The sequence below is a fragment of the Bemisia tabaci genome, chromosome 2 (genome assembly GCF_918797505.1).
Source record: "Bemisia tabaci chromosome 2, PGI_BMITA_v3".
Taxonomy (NCBI): Eukaryota; Metazoa; Arthropoda; class Insecta; order Hemiptera; family Aleyrodidae; genus Bemisia; species Bemisia tabaci.
The window spans coordinates 4,486,087-4,505,120 of record NC_092794.1 but is presented as its reverse complement, the minus strand read 5'-3'; the positions used below and the strand labels follow the sequence as shown (position 1 = coordinate 4,505,120).

Below are 19,034 nucleotides of genomic sequence, written 5' to 3'. Positions count from 1 at the left end.
ATGCTGAAAATGCACAGAATTTGCACAAATGTCCGCACAGCCGTTTTCATGTAAACAATTAAATTGGGCAATGGATGATGTAGCTTGATACCGTTCTGCTTAACGCGCTCCAATTAGGAGCCGTCCATAAATTACTTGACAATATAGGGGGAGGGGGTGGAGGAGAGCATCCCGCCATTTTGTTTTTCCCTGTTAAAAATAGGGAGCTACGTCACAAAAGCGTATCAAGGGGAAGGGGGATCAAAAATGTCGAAAAAGTACGGTACGTAATTTGGTGATGGCCTTTAACATACGAATTTTCCCGAAATTCGTGATTCTACAAGGAAAGCTTAGTAACGGCTGAAGGGTCATACGGCGTTCGTTCGTTCGGGAAGAGGAAATCTATGTTTGAAAATCCGAGCATTGTTTTTCAACATGTGTTATACGGTTATCATTCAATTCGCCTTCAGTTGCATCTGCAGCAATTGTTGTTACGAGTATGTTGTGCGTGCCGAATTCATCTCATTACATACTTGACTCTCTGAAGGCGTTTTATGTTCTCAAGTAGTGCAATCTGTTGGAGAACGAACGAAGTAGGGATTGAACAATTCATTCAATCTCATTTCTGCTCTCCTCGACAGGGTGCTCTGCTTTTGCACATAAAACGCCTTCAGAGAGTCAAATATGTAATGCGCTGAGATCAGCACGCACAGCATACTCATAACAACAATTGCTGCAGACGCAACTGAAGGCGAATTGAATGACAACCGTATAACACATGTTGAAAAATATTGTTCGGATTTTCAAACATAGATTAACTCTACCTGGACATCTAAACCACGTATATCTCAATATTTTATATTCTACTATAATCATGTTTCAAATGAGCAGTCAAACTAAACGCGGTGAAAATCGGTCAAAAACGATAGAAACCTTGTCCAACTATCAAAATTTCAAATTGCGAAATCTTGAAAATTGGATCAGCCAAGATTTTGCTTTTTCTCGACTTTAAGTCTACACGTACCAAACATCCACCCACTACAAATCGTTTTCGGGCACATTTTTGTCGCATTTTTTTTCTTTTGCTTCAAGATCACTGTGAATGGTGGCGCAGGTACGATTTCATAATCTTTGAAATGGTCTCGGAGTGGTAGGAGAAGAGATTCTCGGTTTATGGAACAGATTCCCTGATTAATCTTTGATTTTCTCTGAAATTTTTATTCCCTGTGGATCCCGGGTCCGATTTATCCCGGTCCTAGACACCACATGTATATGAACCAAAGTTTTTCAGTTCAAAACCAGGTGAGCTGAGCCTTCTGTTCACCGCATTGAACCTTCAGTTCTCCGAGGCGGCAGCTCAATTCTGAGAAGCTTGCGAACAGACCAAGCGCCTCCTGAACCATTCAATTCGTTCCGGAGTTGTTTTCGTTCATATCGAAGCGTTAATGAGGAACCCTCTACGAGAAATCCCTGGAAGTTCCAGCCAGATGATACGCAGGGTTAGACGGATGATACTTTCGAATCAGAGTGCGCGATTAATGTAATCTCGCGAATTTCGGCGATAATTGAGAGGACGCCTGACGCCCTGGGGCCGCCGCTATTAACGCCCACCCTTACACATCCTCATCTCACCCCTCGCCACCCCACACCCCTTCCAACTCACTATCAACCATACTGCCGTCCTAAGGAAGAGCGCCGTATGAACATTCGAGAGTTGCCAAATTTCCTTCGATAAAATCTTTATTTTTGAGGAAAGTTATGAATATTTTTCCGAGAAATTTTCAGGAACTTTAGGTGGAGTTGCGAATAATATTATCTGAAAAGCTGGAAGAATAATATTCATAAGTTTACCAGGAGATTTTTGTTGTATCAAAGGAAATTTGGCAACACCTGAAGGTTCATACGGCGTTTTTCCTCAGCACGGCAGCATATTCCCCGAGTCCCGCCCTTCGCTGCTCGAGTATGAACATCAGCCATCAATCCCTCTTATTTTCATCGATGAAGGGGGTCAGAGGGGGGGGGGGGGATGAATACCCGAGAGAGCACTGCAACGTGGAGCAAAAAACGCCTATGTGCAATAGATTCCCTTCCTACATACGCTGTTTTTACGAGCAGCGGTGGATCACCAGAGCGAGAGAGACGGTCGGAAACGCGACGACGACCTAATTGAAGCGTTTACCTTCCGATTCCGCGTAAGCGCCGAGATCTCGTGAGCCGTGGAACCGGCCTCCGAGAGCTTACCCGGGGCTCACGACTTCCCGAGGCTCGGGAAATGAGGCGGTTCAATTAAGGGCTCCTCCGTGGCCGGAAACGGACGAGGCCTCGGCCGTGATTTGTTGACGCCGACCGACCCCTGCCCCCCCCCCCCCCCCGCCGCCCCCCGCGACCCGAATCATCGCTCCGACAATTATTAATGACAACTCTAATTTGATTTAATTCCACTCCGGATAATACATGCTTGAGTCGGGTGGCCTCTTGAAATCTTCGCAATTTTCCCGAATGACAATCGCCGTGGCTTTCCCCCTTTCTGAACGGCGAGAAAAACTTCGGTCATGAGGGATGATTTTGAAATTTCATAGATGAAAGCTGTGAACGGAACAACAGAATCGGCTAGAAACGATAGTACAAAATCAACTTGAAATGGGAGTAAGGCCGCAAAAATAAAAAAAAAAAAAAAAAAAAAAAAAAAATTCCGGGGCATTTCGTAGTATTACAACTGCATCTTAGAACTGAACTATAAATTCAATAAGAAAATCACGTTTGTAAAATTAAAATTTTGCGTGACTTCAGTAATTTTATTGCAAAGAATGTAAGTTGCACAATCCTAGCAGCATTGGAATGCTCTTGCACCGAAAAAAAAAGTGAAGTTGCTTCAACATCCTGGATGTAAGGAAAAGTGTGCGAGAAGTTAAAAAATGCTGCATTATTACCCGCTACAGCAGTTACTTTAACAATGCCAAGATGTAAAACTGACTGATGTGAGGGGTAATTCAGCATTTTATAAGTTCTCGCACAATTTTTTTACATCCAAAATGTTAAATCAACTTCACTTTTTTTTCGGTGTTGTTTCTTACTGCAAAATGTAATCCATCTGTCAAACATTACATTAAATCAGTGATAGTGCACCCACTCTTGTCAGGATTTTTTTTAAAAGATTTTACTCTAATCTTTTTGGCGCGAGTGCAATTACTGGATTTAAACATTACCCCACTCCGATTCCTTCAAATGAGTTAAGAGATTAACATTAACATACACATACGCAGGTGATAGTTGGTGAGGAAATATCCGTAAGTGTAGAGATGAAGAAATCCACTCCGTCACGGACTGTCAAAAGGTGAGCTCCGAGTGATAAAAACAATTTCCCTTGGCGCGATTTGCTCTGCAGGGTGGCATACCTAACGGTGGACGAAAACTTTGAAAAACTTCCTAATGACGTCAACCTAACGAGGACGTAGCTCCAGACATCAAGCTCTGCATTGACATTGAAACTTAATTACAATCAGTGCAGTGACTCGATCCGATATTTTTGGAATCGGAGCAGATGAAAGGAGCTAATCTGCCATAACAATCTGGTCGAGCGAAAACGTATACCTTGTTGTGTTTGCTTTTGCCGACGATTGTTTTCTCATTCCCTCCTTCTCCCCTTTTCTCGCTCATATCGAGAGAAAAATTCGCACCCGGTTGGACGATGTCAACAAGAGAAAAGTTGGAAGCAATGACGCATGTATTTTTTGCATCCATGTCAAGTCATTTCAAATTCAGAGCTCCGTTGCCCTGGTAAAAATTGGCAGTAGAATGTGTGTTCCAAAATACTATAGACCTAAAGCCGGCTGTAAGATTTCAAATAGTTTCTGTAGCCGGCTGTACAATTTCTTATAGCCTTTTATAGCCGATGGCGATTAAGCAACAGCCAGACGATAAAGTTTATACTAAACGTTACTAAATACGGATACTAGGACTTAGTTAGTTTTTGGACTACCGCTCTCTTTTTGTGCCGTAGTATCTTGATTTATTTTGCGAGGAAAGCTCCGTACTTTTGAAGGATGCCTGTCATTCTTAATATGTTGGAGCGCCTTCAATTTCTTATGATACTGTGCAATACCTCTGGTGTGAAATAGTTGCTTCAGACGCCGTGGCACGCTGCGGCGCGGCGGGCGGGCAGAGAGCGCGAAACGCGCATTGGCGCCTACAAACCTAACAGGGATACTTCACGCATTGCGCAATGCGTGAAGTATCCCTGTTAGGTTTGTAGGCGCCAGTGCGTCGCCGCTCCGCTTTGTGTTAGGCTCTAATATTTAATCTCACGGAGTCAGCGTTTTTCAACTCATGATTTTGAAATGTTTGCACACTCTGTGTGGACCATATCATTTTAATTGATGGGAAAAAAATATGTTTTAAAGGAAAATATAATGTGTGTTTTGTAAATATTAAGGTAGTTCCGTATCAAACTTAATGCTTTCCAAAGCACACGAATTTCTACACAATTTCTTATAGCCTTTTATAGCCAATGGCGATAAAGTGTAAAGCCCGGCGATAGGAATTATAGCCCGACTGTATACTTTTTTATAGCTTCGTATAGCCCGGCTATATGATTTGCTCCGCTTTCTACACCCAGCTATATAATTTTCAATAGCCTTCTTTAGTCGGCTATAAGAACTCCTGTGGTATTTTGAAACGCAGCTCGTATCGCCAATTTTTACCAGGGTGATTAGCCAGGACATGGTGACTCTTAAAATTATTGTTGAAACAATCGATTAATCGACAAAATAAGACAAATTTTTAGCATCAATATAAATTTGTGCGTCTGACCAAAACTGAATAGTTTTAAATGATCAAGACTTGAAATAAATCTTAAAATTTCTTGTTCTCGGTCATAACTTAATGCCACTTGGTGCGTCTCGATTTTTCAACAAAAACAATCAGTAAAGAATTTTGCTCGAAAAGTCAATGGTTACGACTGATTATTTCACCATGGTTATGACAAACCGGTTTAGTAACTCACAGGTTTAAGAAGAAGATGGGACTAGACAAAGAAAATTTGGATTGTTTTTCAAGATTATTCCCCAACTCTGCCATATTAATTTTAAAACTTTGTATAAGTATTCGGGTGCGGCCAATTTTGTTGCCCTTCGGTCTACTGAGGAATCTTGGGACTGTTTTTATCTTTTGAGAATTTATCTCAATTTAATCTGAAGGATCTGAGAATTTCAAGAAAAAACATTCACACCTTCTAACTAAAAAGCTGGGGGCTTGGAGGACAAGTTGCATAAGTGCAGTTTTTGAAAAATTGAGATATCAATGATTTCGAATAAAACTAGTCTTAATGCATATACTGTGAAAAATTTGCTCCCAAATTCCAATTCTTAAGCATCAAAAAGTCAGTTTGAACTATCTTTCCGCTGCAAGGATCCGTTTAATTTCGAAACTTCTAACTCGTATTTCTCAAAATAGCTTAAACCGCACTTGTGCGCCTTGGCCTCCAAGCCCCTCATTTATTTTCGTGAAGAAGTCGGCAACATCGTATGTTCATAGGACATTTTTCTTTAACGATGGAATAGGATAAGCACCATCGTTATAAGGCGCGATTCAACTGCCTCAGCAGTTATAAATCCCGCCTTCGCAATTAAGACAAGAGGCAATTCAAGGTCAGGAGGATCGTTTCCCTTGCCTTTATTTTCGTAGCCCCTTTGATAAACTGTAATTTTATTCCCCAAAAAGGTCCCGCCGCGGCTGTAAAAGCTTGCCGTATTTTCTGCCAAAACTAAAATGTCCATCGTGGATTCGTGCGAAAATTCAGGAGAGAGAGAGAGGGAAAGAGCTATTAGCAACGAGCGTCATGTGATTGTCGAATTATGAGTTACTCGTTTTGTATGACCCTCGTAAAATATTTTATCCTCGATTTTTCGCCTAACGGTTTTGAGGGAGCATTTAAATCTTTAACGCTGTAGTCATCTTCATCACAATATTCGCTGACATGGGAGGAAACTGTATCTGCATTCTTAAAAGCACTCTTCGACACCAAATTTACCATTTTTGCGGATATTTCTCGGTCTTGATCCTCTTTTTAGATGATCAGTATACCAACTGTTTCTTGATAATTTTTGATTCAGAATTCCTTTTTTTGTTACGTACAAACTACGTTACCTTAGCAAATGGCCCTTTAGACAAGGTATGAATTAAAGCATAAGGCTATGTGTTTCTTCCTCAAAATTCCACAAGGAAAGTGAATCACACACTGGAGGTCTGAGAGTCAAGTCCTGAACAGGATACATGTGTTTTCTATTAACATCGGTTAAATAATAAAAATGCAAATGACTTCATTTGTACAATCGAACTTCCATTCGATCTGTATTTCAAAGACTTGCTGATGTCTCGTTCAAGAGTTGATTTTAAAAGTTCCCGTCGTGTAAATTGTTTTCTTTGTAAGATTTCGAAGCGAAAAAATTTAACGTTTTCTTCTAACTTAGACTTTGTCTAGTGGCCCGTTCCCCCTACACCTGTCGGTGAGAACCTGGCTGGCATTTCCATTGTTCTCAATCAACATTGTAATAGCGCAGATTGGTGTGTAATGAGGTTGCTTCCGATAATTTGGTGATGGAGCGTGTCGACGCATAAGAAACGCCTTCAATGTGGAAAGATACTTCCTAGCGTGACCTCAGTGGCCGAATAGTTGCATCATTCAAAAACACAATCAGAGGTGTAGCAGCGTAGGCGTGGGCTTGCAAGGAAGGTCAACCTATCATTTGTCATTTTTACAACATGGCCATATCAAAAAGCTGTTTGGGTAAGGAAATTTTTGTGAAGCTGAAATGGAGCCCTGTTTTGTAACGAAAAATGGAACCTTGAACCTTGAAAATGGATCCAGAACCAGAACCAAATTCACGGGATCTCTGCGATCGGAGTCGATGGTAAAAACCTTGGTATTCCGTATACGAACCGAAGTCATTTCTTCAGTTGACAAGTCCATTTGACAGTTTTGACAGCTCATGAGTTTTCGATATTTTGGAGGGAAAATGCCTCATCAGATCTACAAACTCTCCATGTTCCAACCTCCTCAAATGCTCCTTATTGTACATATAAATGTTGAAATTGTAAAAATGTTGTGTTTTATGGCATGCCGCAAATTTCAAGATAAATGTTCGTCCTAGAGCTGTAAACCGTTCAAAATACTATTCTATGATGCACATTTTCACAAAGATTTCTCTCTTACATGGTCAATAAATTATTTTATCTTAAATTAGCAACAGAATCAGGAGCTCGATCTAAGTAAAGATATTTAACTATTTGTTTAGGTATTTCCCACAGGAGCTTTGTGGCGATTGGGTATCGCAAAGCGCCAAAGAGCGCTATAACAGCGACTCGTATGTATGTATGTTTAGGTATTTGACAAAATAGTATTATGGACTATTTTGCCTACTACAGATATATCGCATAAGACGCCACGCCACTGAGTTAGTGTTAGTTCCTGATGAAATCCGAACTGGCATCGACGCACAATGAATATAATCAATAGCAGAGGTCGGACAAAATTTAGAAACTTTAAAAGCTTATAACTCCGTCTATCCAAAACTTTGAGGTTCTAAAAGTTTTGGAAGCTTCAAAGAAATTTCCTTACCCAAACAGCTTTTTGGTATGGTCATGTTGTAAAAATGACAAATGATAGGTTGACCTTCCTTGCAAGCCTACGCTTACGCTGCTACACCTCTGATTGTGTTTTTGAGTGATGCAGCTATTCGGCCACTGAGGCCACGCCAGGAAGTATCATTTCACATTGAGGGCGTTTCTTATGCGTCGACACGCTCCATCAACAAATTATCGGAAGCAACCTCATTACACACCAATCTGCGCTATTACAATGTTGATAGAGAACAATGGAGATGCCAGCCAGGTTCTCACCGACAGGTGTAGGGGGAGTGGGTCACTAGACAAAGTCTGAAGTAGAAGAAAACGTTGAATTTTTTCGCTTCAAAATTTCACGAAGAAAACAATTTACACGACGGGAACTTTTGAAATGAACTCTTGAACGAGACATCAGCAAGTCTCATTGGTTTCCTCGTGCAATTTTCTTCTGGTGGCACCCCTTAAAATTTAAAATGTGACGAAGTAAACATCAAAATTTGCGGTTTTGGTCAAAAATTTCCTGTCCGACCTCTCTACTCGACTCGATCCACCGTGCGACGAGACACCCACTCCGCCCCCGACAAATATTACAGGAGATAACCGAAAGTACTTAGCGGAAACAAAACTGCTGATGACGTGTGAAAAAAAGGAGCCTCATAAAAAATCGAGATGTTGGGGAGAACAAAGGCCCGGGGCGGTGAAATGGGTATTTTCTTGAAATAACCAAGATAGATCACAGGCGGGCACGCTTTTCATGAACTCCCGCTATTTATGACGGGATAACGGTCCAGCCGAGGGGAGGAGGAGGGGGGACCCGGGAAGGGTCAGTTCGACAGACGTCGGCAATTGGAACCGGGCCAGCCGAAATAACCCCCGAACCCCACCCCACCACCCTCGACTCGCAAAACCCCGATCCCTGCTCTGGGCATTTTCGATATATTCGATACATTGGATTTTCATCGCGTTTCGATGATGATATCGGCCAGACGCGTGGGTCACATAACCTGGCGTAAAAGGATTAACAGGGGAGGGGGGGGGTCGATTTATGTAGCGCCCCATCTCAACCTCGTCTGTGCTTTCATACGCACCTCGCCTTTGTGGATTGGATGTATTTATGCTGAAAGGAACTATGTTGCAGGCAATCCCTATGCACATAGTTTCTTTTAGCATAAATTCGTCCAATTATAAGTACGCTCATTTTCATTTCCGGCCTCAACGTGCATTCTCTCCGTCGTATCACGGAAAAACATTGTATTAACCAAATTTCTTTTGAAAAATCGCAAATTTTCGGAAAAACTCGTAAATATTTTCCTTCCTATTTTTTCAGAGAATTTTGCTCGTAATTTAATCTAAAAGACAATCCCAAGGAGAAATGTCCTTGACTTTCTTCAAAAATAAATATTTTCTGAGAGAATATTTGGCAACATGCGAATGTCCATACTGCCGTTCTAAGGAAAAACGCCGTATGAACCTTCAGACGTTGCCAATTTTCCTTTGATAAAACACGGATTTTCTGGTGAACCTCTGAATATTCTCCTCCCAATTTTCCAGACAATTTCGTTTGCAATTTCACATAAAGGTCCTGAAAAACTCAAGGAAAAATATACAATACTTTCCTTTAAAATAAACGTTTTATCTAAGGAAGTTTGGCAACTCTCAAATGTTCATACGGCGTTCTTCCTTAGCACGGCAGAATAGAAGACGCGCCCTCGTGCCCTACAATAGCGCCTTCTACATCGCAGTGATACTTCCAACGCTACATCGTAACACGTATACATTCTGCTGTGCTTATTGCCTATTACAATTTTTCAGATAATTTTGTGCGCAACTTAATCTAAAATATCTGAAAATTTCAAGGAAAAATTTGCTTAGATTGCGCAAAAATGCACGATTTTCGAGGGAAATTTGGCAACTCTCGAATGTTCATACGGCGTTCTTCCTTAGCATGGCAGCATGCGGCGTTGTTCCTTAGTACGGTAACTTTGACTGTAACAGAATCCGAGCTCCAAATCATGGCGTTGCTCTCTCTTTTTGATTCCAAATGTATCCCGCTGCGCCGCGCCGCACCGGCCGTAGTTGGAATTGAATTCACTTTGAGCCGTACTTAAAGACAGCTATGGATCCGCAAATAATCAAATCGTCGCGACCATTTTATGTCGGACGCAGTCGACCGCAACTTTTTTCATTCCCGTAAAATATCCCATCGTAAGGAACTGCGAATTCAGACAGTTACAGCATGCTTACCAAAAAGCAATAAAGATCTTCTATTCAATAACTTGGGAAAGTGGCTCTTCTTTTGTCTTGCGAACGGACCGATCGCCGCGTCGTAAGCGCATTATCTCCCCGAACAATGTACGTCACACAGTGCAGTGAGAAACACGTTCAAATATAATTTCGCTCGGCTTGCCCTGAAAATCAACCAATGGCATGGTCACAGACAGAGGGGTTGAATTTGTCTGCTGCAAACTTTTGCTGGAGCTATCGCGGAAAAAAAGTGTTGGGAATTATCCTTTAAAATGTAAAATTGTGGTACTGTCCCAATTTTTTGGATGATATGGACAGTTTTAATTAACTGTGGTAGTACCGCAACTCAAGCTGGGGTATTACCGCAACAGTTGGGTTCGTAACCTAATTTATTGGGGTAGGCACAACATCAATTAATGGGAAATGTCCGGATCATCCATTAACCCGTACACTTTTTTTCGTGTAAAATAGGACTGGTTCATTGGAAAATGGCCTAAAATTCACAATGGACTCATCGTAAAACTAACATTTACTCTAAACTCGATAATCAGCGTAAAAAATTTCGCATTTTTAAAGTTCCATCTTGAAAAAGTAGACAACGGTGGAGAAAGAACTTTGCCTAAATTTTGTAATTATAATATTTGATTTAATAATTGTCATCCAATTACTGATGAAAATTATTTTACTCACTAGCAGACATTCGATTAAATAAAGTGCAAACTTACGCTATTACGCATTTAGCTTTCGCTATTACGCGAAAAATTGGTCACTCTCCGTCGTAAAATTAGCTTTGAGGGATTTGAAATTTTTTCCAACTATAGTTTGCGAAAAGGGGATGATGAGCATCTTTAAATGAGGGAATCAAAATAGCTCTCGAACTTTTACTAAGTGTCAAAATACCCATACTCAAATTCTCTAAGATCTGTGAAAAATTATTTTCTTCGAAATTTTTACCTTTTTGGTAACATAGAGACACTTTATTCCCTCCCCCCCTTCCTCATCTGCCATTTGTCACTCTCTCAGAAGAATTAGTACAGTCAATTTTGTAGACGTGCGCCCTTTTGATATATAGCTTAAGAAACCTCTAACATTTTTTTCTTTTCAAAATGACAATTGATTAGGGCACATCCTATTTTCGGCTGTGTTGCTCACGTAGCCCTTGAAGCACCTCTACAAATGAGACGAACGGAACTAATACTATATGGAAACAGAGCAAATGGACAGACGCGCGTTGACGACGGCGCAGAGATACAACTATTCGTGCTTGATGGATGTCTGTGTTGCATCTGCAAAATTGAAGGCGTTCCGCAGCTCCGCTTTATGTTGCCAATGAGGTGTCGTGAGAAAATTAAGAAACGAGGCTCGATTATGATGGCTCTCCTATTTACGGCTAGTGTTGCTCGTACAGTATTTAAATACCACTACAAATACAAATAAGACAAACCGAAACAAACACAGTATGGGAATAAAGCAAAGTAAAAGGAGGCGCGATGATGACGGCGCAGAGATACAACTATTCGCACATGATGGATGTCCGTGTTGCATCTGCAAAATTGAAGGCGCGATGGCGCTAAGCGTGAACTCGCAATGCTCTGTTCTATGTTGTCAGTGAGGTGTAGCTCAGATTCGAGAGAAAATTTGAAAAAACTAGGCCCGATTACGTCTCGACTTTGTTGTTCCTTAATTTTTTTCTTCTTTTTTCAATTTGAAGTCTGATTTTTTTTTAATGTACAAATATTCACAGACTTAGATCTACAGCTCGTGTATGTTTCGCAGTCCCTTAAGTAACGATTCCGCTTGGCGTTTCGCCGGTGCATAACGTTTGCGCACACTTTTTTTACCGATAACGTTTGCGCACACTTTTCACGAATATCATTTGCGCACACTTTTTACCGATAACGTTTGCGCACACTGCACTATTTGGCAACGCTGCAATGATGCTCCAGTAGTATCGCTTCGTGATAAGACAATTCAACGGACGGATAATTTATAAACGGACGAGGGGAAATTTTCATTTAAATAAATTCCAATAAGCAATCAATAAGTAAATGAATAAATAAGTTAATAAGAAGAAAATAGAAAATGAAGAAAGTTAAGAAAATAAGGTATTCCGTCACTCTTACAGCGAGTTTGCGATCTCGGAAAAATTTTAAAAACCCACACCTAAAACATTGACGCAGCATAGATGGATTGGCCGATGAGGTTTCGGGGGATGACACAATCATAGAATTGATAAAACATAAAATTGTGCAGTGACATGCAACTTGCTCTTCAAATGCAACCTGCCCTAAAAACAGCCCTAAAACCCGTCCTTGCACTGAAGATGATTCCGGTGAAGACTGTGATAGCATTTTTAGCTGAAGTATACCTAACAGCGAAAAATCTGTGAGTAACCATATACCTTATTTTCTTAACTTTCTTCATTTTCTATTTTCTTCTTATTAACTTATTTATTCATTTACTTATTGATTGCTTATTGGAATTTATTTAAATGAAAATTTCCCCTCGTCCGTTTATAAATTATCCGTCCGTTGAATTGTCTTATCACGAAGCGATACTATACTGGAGCATCATTGCAGCGTTGCCAAATAGTGCAGTGTGCGCAAACGTTATCGGTAAAAAGTGTGCGCAAATGATATTCGTGAAAAGTGTGCGCAAACGTTATCGGTAAGAAAAGTGTGCGCAAACGTTATGCAGCCGCGTTCGCTGGCTGAATTTTGGCGGCGAATTGGACGCATCGCTGCTCCGAAAGCGGTGTTGCGTGCTATTCGTATAGGACGGTCGTATTTATAAAAGTCGTGGAAATTCATAAATGTACAGTCGTAAATTCGGTATAGCGACGCATTCGCGCGCCGAAATTCACCCACGAACGCCCAGCGGAATCGCGCCTTTGCACGTTTTTTAAACAAGTCTCCTGTCAATTTGACCGTGCTTCAACATCTAAGGGTTAATGAAAGTATAATTAAAATATGACTGCATCTTGTTCGCCAAAAACTCAGGATTAAAGAGGGGAGTCAAAAGAAGCCACTCACAATCAGTTTGTGAATTTATTCAATAAAATTTAGTTATGTTTAATCTTGCAAAATTAGGCTCCAATTGTTCGGTGACGTCCCAAAATAAGGTCATTGCCAACAGAATGATTGGTGAGTGGGACCTTCTGCAGCCTGCTCTAGATCTGTGGTGCATTGAATATACATGTATTCCAATCTCCCTGACATGTGAGGCAGTCCGACCAAGGGGTCGTACTTCTCCAATCCTTACGCAGTAGGACGCTATACAGTACTCAGCAAATCGCGAGGAAGCACCAAATCTTCATCAAACCGTGGTAAATGTAAAAAAAAAAAAAAAAAAAAAAAAAAAAAAAAAAAAAAAAAACACGCTGGTTGATTAAATCCCCGTCTCGCCCTTAATGTGTTTTGGCCGGTCGGCGTCGGCCATGTTGAATATTGCGAAGCATCCTAGTGCGCAAGGGTTTTGATGGAGCGACTTTTCATACGAAATGTTCGCCTGTATCTTATTATTGTTTTTAAATACAGAAGCAAAAAAAAAATGCTTATTTCTTATGCAGATTGTGAAGTTAAGAGTGCATTTCAGACTTCCCCGATGTGCTCATCGTAATTTTTGAGCAATTTTTTAAAAGATACTTCTTCTTTTTTTGCTCCAGCTGAAGGTTGCAACAGTTCCATCCCCTGAAAAGTCGAAAAAAAATCGCACCGAGTTTCCCAGAAAAATTGCATTTTCCGAGAGGAACTTTGGCATTTCCGGAATGTTGATACGAAGTTTTTCCCGAGGACGACAGAACGGGCGCTCAGCTGCGGCCCCGAGTCCAATCGGAGGCAAGGTTGCCAGTCATGCGATTAAATATGGATATTTTCCGGGAAAAGAGCTGCTTTTCAGCATTATCTGACAACACCGATCGGAGACCGGAGCCTTCAGTTTTAATCCGACGGGAGACGGGGGCCCCAGTCGCGAGACCTGTCGCGTTTTTTCGACGCTCCCCTAACGTAAAGGCGTATCTCAATCTATACATGGTCTCTCTCTTCCGTATTACTGAATGCTTTCCAGGGCTCATGTGGAAATAGAGATAGGTCAGAGAAGCGACGTTTAAAGGGCTCCAGCTCCGGGCAGCGGGAGCCGCGTTTCCAGTGGCGTGGCGTGAATTGCGATATATCGATTGTTATGCCATTTAAACCTATGGAAAAGGATCGATAAATAGGGTGTTCGCAGCGAACACCTTAATAATCGATTCTTTACCGTAGATTTAAATGGCATAACAATCGATATATCGCAATTCACGCCACGCCACTGCGCGTTTCGGACGTTGGGAGTGAATTTTCAGCGGCCCTGCTCTTTTGTTACGGCCGCAACCGGTAGATTGATGTTGTCTTTCTTCGCTCCGGCTCATTCATCAAAAGCACGGCCCGCTCCAACCGGAACAACCGCGTATCTGCCACGTGTTCCCGTCGGAGATGCGCGGTTTTCGCCGAGCACGGCAGTTCTGGTCTTGTTGTTTCGCGCCATTGAGCACTCGCTGCCCCCTGTTCCACTCTCGCGGGGTCCATTGTACCCGTCGCCCCCCTCCCCCGCCCCCCGACCTCGGGGCTCTCAAAACAAACATCACGATGGCGGTAACGGAGGACTGTCATGCGATTGAGGCTATGCCAAAATTTCCGTCTGGAGCTTCTGCTCCATGTCGTTTGCATCACTATTCTGCTCGGGGTGTATACTATCAGTGAAAAACCGGAAAATAGAAAAGTTGCAGGTGTCTTAAATTGTGTGAATTTCATCTTTAAAATAATACTGCTGGGGAAACTGAGTACGAGGATATCCTTGGTTTCGAAATTGGACAATTATTGGAGAAAATATGACAAAATGACCTAATCTGCTAAATTGCATGTGTTTAAATAGAAAATGCTGCCAGATAACGTCACCAGGTAGTGCATTTTCTCACTTTTAAATCTATTTTTATACTTTTTCCCATATCAGAAAAAAATTATAATAAATGCTGCAAACTCAGCTCACTAAGCACTCTCAGATGAAGCAATATAATTTTTGTGTGCAAATTTTCCATTTCAGGAAATTCAGAAATCATCAGGAAAATTTCAGGATAATCGATCATGGATCGGGCAATGCTGAGCGCTTCAAGTATTTCTGAAAAATTTGATTCCATTAAATCAAACGAGCGTGAATTTATTTGCACGGATAATCAGGAAGTCTCGTCTAAAATAACAGGCAAAATTAGGAAAATATCAGGGAAACGCAAAATTAAATTTTAGGAGACACCCTGCTACCTTTCTGAGGAAAAACGTCGTGTGAACATTGTTGAACTTTGCCAAATTTTCTCTGATAAAATATTCATTTTATAGGATAGTTACGAGTATTTTTCTTTGAAATTTCCAGAAAATTTTGACTAAATCGTGATTAAAGCTCTGTGTAAAATTGGGAGAAAAATATACAAGGGTATCCCTGGAAATTCGAATTTTGTCAAAGAAAATTTGACAACGTCTGGTTGTTCATATGGCTTTTTCCCTGTGGCATTATTTCTGCCTAAGTCGACGGGAGTCCCTTTTATGTGGGTATTGAGACGTCTTGGTCATCGTATTTTGGATTGGCATCTACACTGGTAGTGAGCAAACGTCCAGATATTACAATAAATTTTGCTGAGTTACTGGTTCTTGCTCATATTTTGGCAAGAAACGGATCCTTTGCGCCTGGAGCCACATTTCAACTGATTCTTCCCAAAAACCCTAACCTAATCTTGCGCGAGGAATTTCCCTCGAACTGTTATCTATAATGGCGAATTTGCATGCAAATTGTTTATTGCTTCGAATCTAAAAGTGCTGAAAGTGCTAATTTTACAGTATTTTTTATAATTTTTTTTTTTTTTTTTTGCGGGAAATAATATAAAAATATTTTTGAAAACGGAGAAAATGCACCGCCTAGTGACGTCATCCGGCAGCATTTTCCATTTAAACTCACGTATTTTAGCAGATTAGACCATTTTGTCATATCTTCTCCGATAATTGTTTAATTCATGAACCAAAGGTATTCTCGTGTTCAGTTCACTCAGTAGTGTCCCCTTAAGCACGAAATTAATCAAATTTCAGACATCTGCAAATTTTCTTTTCGCGAAAAATTTACGAGAAAGTTTGTAAAAGTTCTTGACTAAACGATACAACATCGAATGAGACAGCGCAACCTAGCAATTCAAGAGCGCCTTTAAGGCTACAACCGCGCTTCATTTGATCTTAGTAATAGAGTGTTGATGTCATGAACCTCACCGTAAATATTTTTCTTGAAGCCGCCCAAACCCGTCATTTCGAAGATCTCGCGTCGTATCGATGAAATTATTGATTAATTTTCAAGTTTTACACTTGCGCAAACATCGCCATTAATTTTCATTTGTGACGAAGTTTACCCATGCCCCAGAGTCTGATTGCTCCGGGAAGGCGGGAAGCTCGTCATAAACCAATATTTTTTATTTTCCCAAAAGCAACTCCTCTTAATTAGAGCCGGGCGGCCCGCGACGCTTACTGGCGTGTCCCTCGTCTACACCTCGTCGATACATCGATTGCTACCATTTAAACCTGTGGAAAAGGATCGATTATGAGGACGTTCGCAATGAACACCATAACAATCGATTACTTACCATAGCTTCAAATGGGGAAATATCGAAAATCGATCATTCGCGCCTCGCCACTGCGACGGTACCAATCTGCAACGATGAACGCGTAAATATTTGATCAAGTTTATTTGCAGCCTCCTTTATTCTTTGTTCTTTGCACCTCGGATAATGTGAAAAAAAGCTGGCGATCGGACGTGCATATTTGAAAAGAGAATATTTGCTCAGTAATGAGCATTCCTCGCAGCAATCTCTGTTTTCGTTTTTATTTGCTCTGCTCCTCTTTATTCGCTCGAGGTGATTTTTGGTCGTGAAAAAGGTGGATTTCCCTTCCTTTGATTTCGCCCACCGTTAATTGGAATGTAGTTGCATGCATTTGTGTCCGATTTGTGTAGTTTAGCCAATTAGGTTTGTTCCTGCTGGGGAAAAATTGTTGTGCGTCAACAATTGGTTGCACCAAAATTTGGCCGATTTTGAGGCAATATATTAGAGTCTTTTTAAACAGCAATGTGTCCTCAGCATGTTACTAAGCGCTCAGCCCATAGGGAACGCTTTTCGATGTCAACCTGACTCTAGAATTCTAGCATACTAGTGGCAATGCGTTCAAATGGCGCGCCGCACGGTGGATCGAGTCAATAAGAGGTCAGAAATGAAATTTTTGACTGAAATTGCAAATTTTGAAGTTTATTTCGTGACATTTTAGACTTTAAGGAGTGCTGACAGAAGCAAATTTCACGAGGAAACCATTGGAACCACTCTTAGAACCCCAAAGTTTTGTATAAGCGGAGTTTTAAGCGGTTAAAGTCTCCAAATTTTGTCCGACCTCTCCTACCGACTCGATCCATTGTGCGCCGGCTCAATGACAAGATCCCGAAAAAGAGGGACCTAACATAGTTAGGATCTAAATCTGTAACACATTTATTTAATGCCTCTAATGTTAAAGCAAGAAGGGCGGTAATCATTTACCTGTAATTCATTTTGTAGCGGTAGTGTAGTTCTCTCAAAAAGGATAGTTGAAATTTCAGTGAGCTGGTTTGTTCATCTCAACGGTGCGCATCTTCTTCGGGGAACTTAAAAACGCGCCTACATAGAGAACAGCTGAGTGTGTCGCTAATACGAACGTATTAGAGTTCCCCCGCTTGTTTTTATGGAATACTGTAAAAGGAGCATTATTCATGGGGAGAATACCCCTGAATGTTCGACTTCATTCACTTGTTCCGTCGCAAAATACTAACTGAATCAACAACTCCCGGCGCAGCTTCAAAGGAAACAACTGATAAAAAAAAGAGCGAGGGAAACGAAAATAAAATGAAGTTTTATTGCAAGGAGGATAACCAGATAACGCGACTCTCAATCGAGTAAAAGTATAAGGAAAATCGTGACAATGGATCATGGAAGTTTAGAGAGAATATGATTTTTTTCAGCCACATGGCTCACTTATGAAGAGGAGAAAAAAAGCGCTTTGAATTTCCTCGGAGAAATCTTTAGCGGCTTCCCAGGGAAGTTGGGAACTACGCCGTGCATGCATTATGCTCAACAAACAACATAAAACTTAGAGCTTGCTGCGGAAGAAAGTTGCCAACTGGGTGTACACTCAATATTCGAGCCGAAGTTGAGAATATGGTTTAATAAAAAATAAACTTTCCCCATTCCATTCCGTCCCATCGTTTTTATTTCCACCCTCTTCGCGTCGGCCGGTTCTCGGCGACCGAAAATCGACGCTCCTCTGACGTAAATTCGTGTCTCCATTTCCACGTGAACCCTACATTCCATATGACTCCATGCTTTCTGGGGCTCATGCGATAATCGAGATACGCCCTTACGTCAGAGGAGCGACGAGATGTCTCGGTGGAAATCGGTTCGATTAGCCGTCCTCCGTCCTCGGACGTTACGGGATGTCCTCGACTCCTCGTCCATCGCCTGGCGACAGGATTCATTATGGGAGCAAGTGTGTGCCAACACCCGACATGAGAAATTGAACTCTCCAACTGCGGACCAACCTCGGAAATAAACTTGGTCCAGCCATGTCCCTCTCGTCCTCCCATCGGTGAGCAGGTATTTAACCATGCAGATTTTCGCGGTTTCGTCTGCTCTGCCGCCATAGCGAAGAGAACAGTAAGTGCAAAAATGAAGTTTTGAGAAAACGACCTCAGAAGCTTCTGACCGGAAAATTGTATTGGCAGAGGCGTCCGTTCTTTGTCAAATTGCCACTAATCGCCCGAAAGACTCCTAGAAATCCTTTGGATGATTATAAATCGGCTGATTTTATTTCAATTACATAAAAAGGGTTTTTTGTTCTCCCAGTGATCAACTGGAGAGAACTTTATTTTTTCATTTTCATGTTAGGCAAGACAGCCGTAAGTGGTATCTTCTGCATGCTTTTATGGTTGCGTTTTGAACCACAGCATACACATTTTCAAGTTAGAAATTGGCAGAAGAGGGTGGCGTTTTACTTGAAAGCACTGTTTTCATTGACTCTCTGGAGGAATAATGTCACTCTGCTGTCTTGCCTGAAACTACGTTAAGTTTTGCGCTTTTATGGTTTTAATGAAGTAAAAAGAGATATTTT

The 19,034-nt window shown here is 41.2% G+C and overlaps 2 protein-coding genes across 2 annotated transcripts in view; one reads left to right on the top strand and one right to left on the bottom strand.

The window, feature by feature from the left end:
* Positions 1-19,034, top strand: part of LOC109039974 (uncharacterized) — a 192,108-nt gene that overhangs the window by 119,845 nt on the left and 53,229 nt on the right. The gene's annotated exons all lie outside the window — the stretch shown is intronic.
* The window catches only part of LOC109035000 (lipase 3), a gene marked incomplete in the record, with an annotated part of 79,919 nt that overhangs the window by 47,914 nt on the left and 12,971 nt on the right, over positions 1-19,034 (bottom strand).